We start from the raw sequence: 11,238 nt of genomic DNA, 5'->3' as shown, positions 1-11,238 counted from the left end.
AATAACACATTCTCAAGGCTAGGAAGACAAGGATACTCTAGTTTGGATATGCCTTTCATTCTACCTTTTACACCATCACCAAACGTAAAATAGTCGTTTGAGTAAGGTTTTAGCTCTTCAAGATAAGACTTTTCCCTTTTCATATGTTTTAGTAAAGGAAGTATGAGTTATGAGATTGGTGACTTCCACTTCGGGTTTCCATATCTTCTTTTTTTTCAACTGTCTTTTCTTTCCTTTTTAGCCATGGTTGACGATGTGGTTGAGGATAGCCATACATTTTGTAACAATTAGACCTTATGTGCCCATATTTACCATAGTGATGACATCTTCTATTAGATCTCTTGAAACTCTTATAGTGAAGATGTGCATATCGAGCACGATGTTGGAACACGCGGCCCTTCTTGCTCATTAGGTTTTAGTCAAACCCTATTACTACTAGAATTCCTAACTTTTTCTTCTATCTGAATTTCTTCTAGAAATTTAGCACCATACTTCAACCTTAACTTCTACTCGCCTTCCACAGCTTCTTCTAACATGTCAAATCCTTTATTCAATATCTCACCAGTTTTTATGGTGTCCTCAAGTTTGGATGTTCACACTGAAATTTCCTCTTTCATGCATGTGATGATAATAGTAAGTTTCTCTTTATCTTGATGAAGAACGCTTATTATTTTCTTTTGTCTCTCTCAATATCAATGCGGGATTCTTCCCACTTGGTGATCAAAAGCCTAAATGACGCGGCTATCTCTTCATCAGATAAGTCCTCATCACTAGACTCACCATCGACATCATGCTAACCAATATACGCCATTACTTTGTTGGCATTTTCTTTATCACTATCATTTTCATATTCAGAGCAGGTGATTGATAATCCCACTTTCTGTTTCTTCACGAAGTTAGGGCATTCAATTTTGAAGTTACCATACCCTTCACACTAAAAGCATTAAATTTCTTTGTCTATGCTAGTGTCGGACCCTTTGTCTTTGGAATTTTTCTTCCACTTCCTGTCCAGGTTCTTCAAGGAGTTGTTGAACTTTTTCCCAAGAAGATTTATAACATCTAACAAACTTTCTTCTTTATCACTATGATTTCCATCAGTATTGGAGACCAAGGTTATTCCTTTGTTCTTCTTCTCTGACATGTCATTGATGGGAATCTCAAAGGTGTAGCACCTCAAATTTGCACCTATCATTGTACATACCTTCTCATATTAGGTCATAGCATAACATGGTCCACTGCATAGCATTGCATTGTCCCTTTTGCCCAAGTGCAAGATCATCAGGAGAATTAGGTCAAACCGATCAGGAGATCAGTCAATCAAGCAAGCAAGTGAGTTTTTCATTGAGCCAAGGCCCTAGGGTTGGTCCAACATGTTCACATGACTTGGGGATACATTTGAAGTGTTTAGGTCAAAGTTTGGATGCTCAGAGGTCATCAGTCCATGCACAATCAGTCAGAAACCCTAAAAAGTCAACCTTTGGTCAACTGTACATTTAATCAGTGATTTGATGGTGGGAATTGGTCTGAGAGCTCTCATTCATGTCCATATAAGCCTCACATATCATGTCAAACATCATCATGGAAGAATTTGAAGCCAAATCAGAAATTTCCAAAAATAGAAACTGGACCTGTAATTTTAACTGCCAAAAATGGAAACTTCTTGAGCCTAAACTTACATCATGATACAAGCTTCAAATGAATTTTTGCCCAACATGAAAGTTGAAGATCTTGTTCTCCCATTTCCAAAAAGTCCAAGAAATCTCAATTCCCATGTATGATTGGCAAGATATGATCAATTCATTTTCAAAAATTCTTGAACTTCAAAAGGCCATATCTCTCAAACCATTTGGCCAAATTTGGTGGGGTTTTTTCCAACAAGTCACATTTGACCTCCTCTTTCCAAAAATGTAACCCTCATGCACCAAAACCTCATGGATCAAAATGGCATTTTTTGACTTGCTTGAATTATTTTTAAGTGAAGTGAAATTTTGACCTTTTGATTTAAACATTTTTAAACACTTTTGCCATTCAAATATGATCTGAAATGTTGTTTGTGACTTGTGGAAGGCCCAATTTTCGTGCTCCTACCATTACACCTCACCATATGAACCAAAATGGCCATTTAGCAAAATGCTTCATTAAGTTAATTTGTGTTTAGCACTCATTAAGTAAACCATAAACAGAAGATATAAACTCATTTTCTGATCATTTTGCAACCCTAGCTGCCTCCTAACATCACAGAAAAAACATTTTTCTCTCAAATCACATCTTTGGCATTTGGAATTTTTCCTGAGAAATCGTCAAAGAACTCAACATTGCCTTGCTTGCTACAACATCTATTCCCCATCTTGAGTTTATTTCCACCTTCATTTCACGACTGTAACCACCATTTGCTCGACTGTTTTTTCAAAGCTCCATCAATGGCAGAAGTTGATTAGAGTCATTCCAAGCTATCTCGAGCCAAACCCTCTTCATCATTCAACTTTGGGGAGCTGGAGGAGCATCTGTTTCACCTCAACTTGGCCAAACAACAACTGTATTGCAACTGCCTTTCCAAATTGGTAAGATTTCGATCTCCTTTTTTTATCAAACTATTACATGCTTTAGAGAGATCTCTTCATGCTGAGTTTCATGGTAGTCTTGCTTTTGAAAATGATTGAGTATGTATGAAGTTATGCTGAAATGAATGTTGGTGTTCAAACTTGTTTTTGCTCGATTCTTGATTTGTAGTGTGTTTTAATGCAAATGAGTAATGGATTTGTAATGCTGATTGCTTGCTGGTCATTTTGGTATACCCAATTGCAATTTCTGAAAAAAAATTTGGTTGAATCGATTTGGGGAGATGAAGCTTCATACTGTTCCCATAAACCCTAGCTTGTTCATGAAATTGCCCAGAATTCACGTGCTGCATGCCACTGTAGCGCATGGGCCAATAGAAACATTTCCTGCCTTTGCCCTAAACGACCGTGTTTCAATTAGTGGCACGGGTAATTACAAGTTTGCCATTCAGCGTGGCATGTGACATATTGAATAATGTTGTTTTTTCATTTTTATTTCATTTGTGATCTTCATCTTGTAAAAATCATAACTCCACCATGCTTGATCCAATCTGAATGGGATTTTTTGCATTGTCTTCATCATGACCTCTAGTATTTTGTCATATTTTTTCCAGATTTTTTTGATGAATGGATTTTATTTGGCATTAGGGTTTGTGACATGTATCAATATTTTGCACATTTTACCAAATCATTTGTGAAATAGTCATGCTTTATCCTATGGACCTGAAAATTTTTGTGCACAAACTAGACACATCCCTGGTAATTTTGGTATAAAGATCATGAATTTATCTTATCTGGTTTGTGAGTTATGAATTTTTGAAGTAGGGTGTGAGAATTTGTGTCACACCATTGATGTGCAACTTGTTGATTTTCATAGCCATGCCTATTGACCTCAAAATGGATTGAATTTTTGCATGATTGAGCTTGAGTATGTCTAGTTTACATGTGATTTTTCTTGGATTTATTTGTGGCATTTTCCAATTGATTGAGATTTTTGTCCCCTGCTTGATCATATGTTGACTTTTTGTGACACTTGTGCCCATTTGTTTTGTGAAATGCTCATACTTTATTAGATGGACATGAAATTTTACATGAGATTACTAGACATCTTAATCTTTGACATGGTTTTAGTCCCATTCATTTATCATATGCCATCCTTGATTTATGAATTTTTCAAGTTGATGCATGTTTGGTTGACTTCTTTGAGCATGTTCAAAATTGCCTTGCCTTTCTGATTTTCATTGATTGCCTTTCACTTGTCCAAATGAGATGAAATTTGACATGCTTACCATGCTATGGGTTGTGATTGATCATGATTTATTTGTTGATTTTTGGAAATGTTTGAGATTGCTTTTGATTCAAGTCTTTCTGTTGACTTCTATGAACTTCTAAATGCTATACTTTGACCTAAATTGTTCATGAAATGATGATGATGTTTGATATGAATGTGAACTCAATTGGTATTGTTTCTTAATTGTTTGAACATGATTTTGGATGCTTGCCACTTGCTGTTTGAATTTTTTCATTCCTTTTTGACCCTAGGCTTGCCCTAGTGGTCCTGTTACTCACCTTTGAGCTCATGTTTTCAGGTTGACCAACAAATGACCAATGAGACCAATTCTTTTTGATTGAACTTGCTTGAATATCATTGATTAACTTGTTTATTTTGTAGGTGGCTTGGCTCACATGCCTTGAGCCTTGTGCCTTGCACATTCACTTGCTCATGATTAACTGTTGATGTCTGTTTCCTTTTGCTTTGTTTTGAAGTTGCATACTAATGTCTGCTTGACTATTTCAGGTGCTTTTAGTTGCTCAGTTCCTTGTGAACTTTTGCTTTGCTTTGCTTATTAAGCAATTTGCATTGAGGTATACCTTTCTATCTTCATGTAGCCTGGAAGACCTGGCCTGTTACTTGGCCAGGCAACTGTCTGAAGTCCTCCTTAAGAGGCAATGTTTGTGTATGTTTATAATTTGTCCCTGTACACATGCAAAGTCCTCCTAAGTGAAGAGGCAATTGGCAGAACCCAAGGGATAAGCAATCTATCCCCTGCTATTCTGTGTGTCATCTGCTTTGCTCACACCACTGTGTTGATGCATTGCAGATACAAACCCAAGATCTTGTACAATTGTACAGTCGAGTCAGTATCAAATGTGTAGAAGGGTTCCCACTTTCTGAACCCACACATTCTTGTCTTAAGCTCTCCCTGACCAGGGATAAGAGCAATGAGGCACACCCCTCATCTCCTTTCATCTGCTTCACCTTAGCCCCTCAATGGCAAGGTTAAGAGCACCATTTACCCCGTTCCAGAGGTTTGTTTGTTGAGGTTGATATGACCCCTCGACTAAAACCTAGCCTTGATGTTTGAGCCCCTTGTTGGTGTGTTTATTCTATGCTGTATGTGCTTGTGTGGTGTGATTGTATCCTCTAGGTTTGTTAGACTCCGCGTAGTCTCGTTTGCATGTCAATTAAGGTAGCACGGTTCCTTCGTATAGGACTTCCTTTCTTGCTTGAGCTTTCCTAAAACACCAACAAACATTATCCCCTCTTAAGGATACGTTAACTCCTTCTACTACAGGTGAGTAAGTCTCCAAAGGTCGAGCATCAGGTAGATTGTGCAGTGACGTTGTCCACTTAAAAAACACAAACCAACAGGAATAGTTTAGCCGAACTACGGCAACTCTGATTCTCATGTCCAGATGAGATACGTAGGCACGAGATGCGATGTCTTGCCGAGTTTGACTAACAACTAACGCTAATTCTTTTCTCTCGCCCTCGTTGCGATTGAGACCTCCCCTTTCTCTTGCCCTAGTTGCAATCGAGACCCTTCTTTTTCCGGTGCCAGTTAGCTAGAAACCTTAACTTAGGGTTGATTTTGCATGACAACATCTAGGCTCGAGTCGTAGTCTCCCTAGTTGTGTCTCCCTCTGTTATCTGGTTAGGCTAGGTCCTTTATCCCTGCGTAGGGGAACTACATCGCCCTGATCTTCATACCAGATGAAGTATGTAGGCAGGAGATTGAGCTGATCTCTCCGGGCGCCCTTTTTTCTTGTTGTGTGTGTTGTTTGACAGTTATAAGGCTCGAGTCCCCGACTCCCTATTAACTTGTTGTGTTGTTGTGTGCTTGGAAGCTGATGTAAGTCCATCGAGTGGCATTTGGGTTCCAGTGTGTGTTTGTTTTGGTTCGGATGCTGATGTAAGTCCAGTGATTGGCATTCGGGCTCCATGTTTGCCTATGTTTGTTTTGTTTGTGTGTGTCAGCCGAGCTACGAACGCTCTGATTCTCCTTCGTCCAAAGGAGATACGTATGCATAGGATGCGATATCCTAGCGAGCATGTGTCGTTTCCCCGGTCCGAACTACTTTGACTCTGATGTCTATGCCTGATAGACTAAGTAGGCCCAGGATGCGGTATCCTGCCGAGTCAGGTCTTGTCTGTTTTCTGTGTCTCTTTCAGCCAGTGTGTGTGAGTTTGAGCAGTGTTTTAGCAACCATTTATCCTTCCTTTTGTGCGTGGATCCCGTCAAGTACGACGGATGCGTAGGGGTGCTAATATCTTCCCTTCGCATAACCGACTCCCGAACCCATTCTCTTTGGTCGCGAGACCATGTTCTTTCCTAGGTTTACTCTGAGCGTTTCCTTTCCCTCTTTTGGGATAAATAACGCACGGTGGCGGCTCTGTTGTTTCTTCTTTCCCGCCGGTTTTTTCGCGTAATGCGACAGCTGGCGACTCTGCTGGGGACATAGAGAAGTTGACCTATGCTGGTCCATCTTCCCTGAGCGAGTCTCTCCTAGCGCTCTCTAGGTTAGGGTTTTGGTTGCTTTATGCTGTGTTTTATTTATTGCATTCATTATTTGTTCATTTCATTTATTGTTTGCATTGATTGTGTGCATTAATGTTTGCATTCATATCCATTATTCATTCTGCCTGGCTGGTTGTCTGTTTTTCTTTGTGGGGTGGGAGTCAGTTGAGGTAAAAGGTCCAATACCCAGACCATGAGCGAAATCTAGGATGATTAGGAATAGAGTGATTCATGGGAAGCGGGTGGTATTGCGCCACTTAGCGGAACATTGACATCACGAGCAGTTCAGACCCTGGTGGGGTATCGTCGTTACATACTTCGGGTGTGTATATGATGGTATTCTGCGAAAGGTTATTTATGCTGCGTTTCTCTCGACCTTACCCTGGCCTAGACTACACCCGTGAGTGGGGAAGGGTTGATCATTACAGGTACTGTTGGTGACTTATGGTTCTGTTGGTGACTTTGGGTTCAGACAACAGTGTGTTCAGTTGACCTTGGATCTTTTAAGTTGGATTTGGGTTCTAATTTTGACTGAAGCTTCGATCTTGTGATCAGAGATTGCACAACCAGCCAGTCCAGTCTGCATCATTTGCATCATAGCATATTTATTTTTCAAAAGAAACGCAAAAAAAAAAGATAAAAAAAAAGAAAAAAAAAAGAAAAAAAAAAACTAATCTCTGCATGCATATCATTTCTCAGGAACATTCTAGAGCCTGGTCTACTGATAGAGATGGCAACAGTCTTAGAGCCGAAGCGGAAGACCTGTTCCTACAGCTTTCATCGGGAGCCGTTGACTTCATTGATCGAGTTGGGTAGTCTGGTGACTAATGATCGTCTGAAGAGTTTTGTTGGGCAGTTTGGGGATATCCTGACAGTGTTGAAGACGGTAGTTGATCCGGTGCCTCTGCAGACACTTCTTCAGTTCTATGACCCGGAGCTCAGATGTTTCACATTTCAAGACTATCAGTTGGCGCCTACTCTCGAGGAGTACTCTATTCTGATGAGCATCCCGATTCAGCATCAGATTCCTTTTTTGGACGTCCCAAAGGAGGTTGACTTCAGATTGATTGCCAGAGCTCTTCGGTTGAGTGTCAAGGAAGTATGTGATAATTGGAAGCCCTGTGGGGAGGTTGTGGGTCTGCCATTGAAGTATCTTTTGAGAGTAGCCAGAGATGAAGCAGAGAAGGGGAATTGGGAAGTTTTTCACGCCCAGCTTGCTGCCATGATCTATGGGATCATCTTATTCCCAAGTATGCCTAATTTTATCGACTACGCTGCCATCAGTATATTCATCAGAGGGAATCCAGTCCCCACCTTGTTAGCTGACACTTACTATGCCATCCACAGTAGGCATGGTAAGGGCGGAGCCATCAGGTGCTGTCTACCTCTCTTATTCATATGGTTTATGTCACTCCTGCCTGTCAGCGGACCCTTTGTGGATACCCAGAGCACCCTTAAGTGGACTCAGAGGGTCATGTCACTTATTTCTTACGATATCAGATGGCAGTCGTACCGGATGGACGTGAAGGATGTTATCATGAGTTGTGGTGAATTCCGGAATGTGCCACTCGTGGGGACCAAGGGTTGCATCAATTACAACCCAGTTCTTTCTCTTCGCCAGTTAGGGTTTGTTATGAGTAGAAGACCACTTGAAGCTGAGATAGTTGAGAGTGTGTATTTTGAGAAGAAAGATGACCCGGCTAGACTGGAGCAAATTGGAAGAGCCTGGAAATCTGTTGGGGTGAAGGATGGATCCGTCTTAGGGAAGAAGTTTGCCATTGCAATGCCCGATTACACCGATTGGGTAAAGAAGAGAGTGGAAACTTTGCTGCTACCCTACGATAGGATGGAGCCGTTGCAGGAGCAACCACCCTTGGTTCTTGCTGATAGTGTGCCTGCTGAGCACTATAAGCAAGCCCTGATGGAGAGTCGCCGTTTGAGGGAGAGGGAGCAGGACACCCAGATGGAGTTGTATAAAGCTAAAGCTGATAGGTTGCACTTGGCCCATCAACTCAGGGAAGTGCAAGGAGAGGATGCTAGCAGAGCAAGGAGCAAGAAGAGATCATATGAGGAGATGGAGTCCATGTTAGATGCAGAACATAGGGAATGTCTAAGACTGCAGAGAGCGGAAGTCAACTATCAGAAGAAGATCAGAGACTTGGAGAAGCAACTCAAAGACAAAGACACTCAGTTGAAGAAAGAGATGGAGTTGAGACAGAAATCAGAGGACTATCTTGGAGGAGAAATCTTAGAGCTTAGAAGACAGTTAAAAGAGAAGATCACCCCTCTACCAGAATGTTCAGAATGCACACTGTTGATAGACCAGTGCCATTACCTGAAGACCCTCATTCCGGAAGACCGTCTGTCTTAGACTGTACCTTTGATTGTATTTGTTGAAAATCACCTCCAGGCTTGTTGGATGGGATTCATTTGTTTGTACTCCGTCTTTTGGATCCTTTTTATTGAGAATCACCTCCAGGCTTGTTGGATGGGATTCATTTCTTTGTACTCTGTTTATGCGAATATTCTGTTGACTTGGTTGTATAACCTTTTTACCCTTATGTATGGATAAGGTTGTCAGTATTTCCCTATTGTTCTCATTTTTCCCTGTATCTGTTGTTCTCTTATTGCTGCAGGTTGCCATCTTTTCAGGATGGGTCAGGCTCTTTGAATGCCTGAGAAATGAGCATATCATGTGCATCATACACATCATTAACATCATACTCATCTCATTTGCATAACAGGTGTTCTTGTGCCGTCTTCTCACTTTGGTTCCTGTGTTCAGGCAGGATAGCTGATCAAAGACCGCACCGCTACTCAACGCGACTCAACCATCAACGAAATATGGATCAAGTACAAGCTGAGTTAGCTGAGATGAGGGCTAACATGGCCCAGTTCATTCATATGATGCAAGGGGTTGCACAAGGTCAAGAAGAACTTCGAGCACTGGTTCAGAGGCAAGAAGCTGCACTGCCACCTGTCAATCCACCTCTACAAGAAGGAAATCCAGTTCCTGACACTCCTGCTGCTGCTATTCCCGTCAACAACTATGCTGTAGGTGAAGAGTTGATGGGTATCCGAGTTGATGGTCAACCAATTGCTCCCGATGCTGCTAATGCCAGGGTAATCCATGCTCCGGCCCGTAACAGAATTCCGATTGTTGACAGACAAGAGGATATGTTTACTTTACTCAGTGAAGACGAAGATATTTTGGGTAGAAATGATGCGAGAGATCGCAAAGTTGAGGCCCTTGCTGAGAAGATCAGGGCTATGGAATGTCAAAACTCCCTCGGTTTTGATGTTACAAACATGGGATTGGTAGAAGGACTGAGAATCCCGCACAAATTCAAGGCGCCATCATTTGATAAATACAACGGTACTTCCTGCCCTCGCACCCATGTGCAGGCATACTATAGAAAAATCTCCGCATACACTGATGATGAGAAGATGTGGATGTATTTTTTCCAAGACAGCCTATTTCTGGGGCGTCTTTGGATTGGTATATGGAGTTAAAGCGGGATTCAATCAGATGCTGGAGAGATCTGGGTGAAGCTTTCCTCAGACAGTACAAGCATAACATGGACATGGCTCCGACCAGGACTCAGCTGCAGAGTCTATGTCAGAAAAATAACGAAAGCTTTAAAGAGTACGCCCAGAGATGGCGCGAGCTGGCTGCAAGAGTTCAACCCCCTATGCTGGAAAGGGAGTTGACAGACATGTTTATCAGCACTCTGCAAGGTGTGTATATGGACCGGATGGGAAGCTGCCCATTCGGAAGTTTTTCTGATGTCGTCATCTGTGGCGAAAGAACTGAAAGTTTAATCAAGGCTGGAAGGATTCATGATGCGGGTTCTTCTTCGTCATCAAAGAAACTCTTCTCTGGGGCACCTCGCCGTAGAGAAGGAGAGACCAATGTTGTACAACACAGAGGGGGTGTGTACAGAGCAAATGCAAACAGAGAACAATATCGTCCGGTAGCTGCAGTGACTATTCCTGCACCACAACCTCGTCCGCAACAACAACAGAGGGTTCAACAACCGCAACAACAACAACAGCAACAACAGCAACGTCCTTTTCAGCCAAGGCAGAGATTGCAGGCTGATAGAAGATTTGACCCACTGCCTATGTCTTACGCAGAACTATTGCCCGAACTACTTCGGTTAGGGTTTGTAGAGCTTTGTACAATGGCTACTCCAACAGTGTTGCCTCCCGGTTATGATGCGAACGTCCGATGTGACTTTCATTCTGGGGCACCAGGCCACCATACTGAGAGATGTCGGGCTCTCCAACACAAGGTACAAGATCTGATCGATGCCAAAGCGATCAACTTTGCTCCGGTACCTAATGTGGTGAACAATCCTATGCCTAAGCATGGTGGGCATAGGGTTAACAATGTTGAAGGAGGAGAAGCTGGAAATCTGATTGATAATGTTGAAGATGTTCAGACTTCTTTATCAGTTGTGAAGGACCGTCTGTTGAAGGAGGGTGTTTACCCGGGCTGTGATGAAGACTGTTTGGGTTGTTCTGAAGCTGATAACGGTTGTGACCAGTTGAGGGCTGGTATCCAGAGATTAATTGATGAAGGCTGCCTTCAGTTCAGTCGGGTTGTTAAAGACAATGGGTCAGTGTCTACTGTCACCATCTACTTCAAGCCGTCTGAAGGACGAGGACGAGGGGTTGTTGGTACCTCAGCAGCAAGCAGTGCTCCAGTCACTATTCCTGCTCCGGTAACTATTAGGGCTCCGACTACTATCAGTGTGTCTGGCAGAGGACAAGTTGAGAATAGTAGGGCTGTTCCTTGGAGGTATGACAATGCCTACCACAGTAACAGGAGGGCTGACAATCAGACAAGGCCAGCAGTGCAAGCACCTGTTACTATC

Source organism: Lathyrus oleraceus, chromosome 4 (genome assembly GCF_024323335.1).
Source record: "Lathyrus oleraceus cultivar Zhongwan6 chromosome 4, CAAS_Psat_ZW6_1.0, whole genome shotgun sequence".
Taxonomy (NCBI): domain Eukaryota; kingdom Viridiplantae; phylum Streptophyta; class Magnoliopsida; order Fabales; family Fabaceae; genus Lathyrus; species Lathyrus oleraceus.
Note: the sequence above shows the minus strand (reverse complement) of the source record.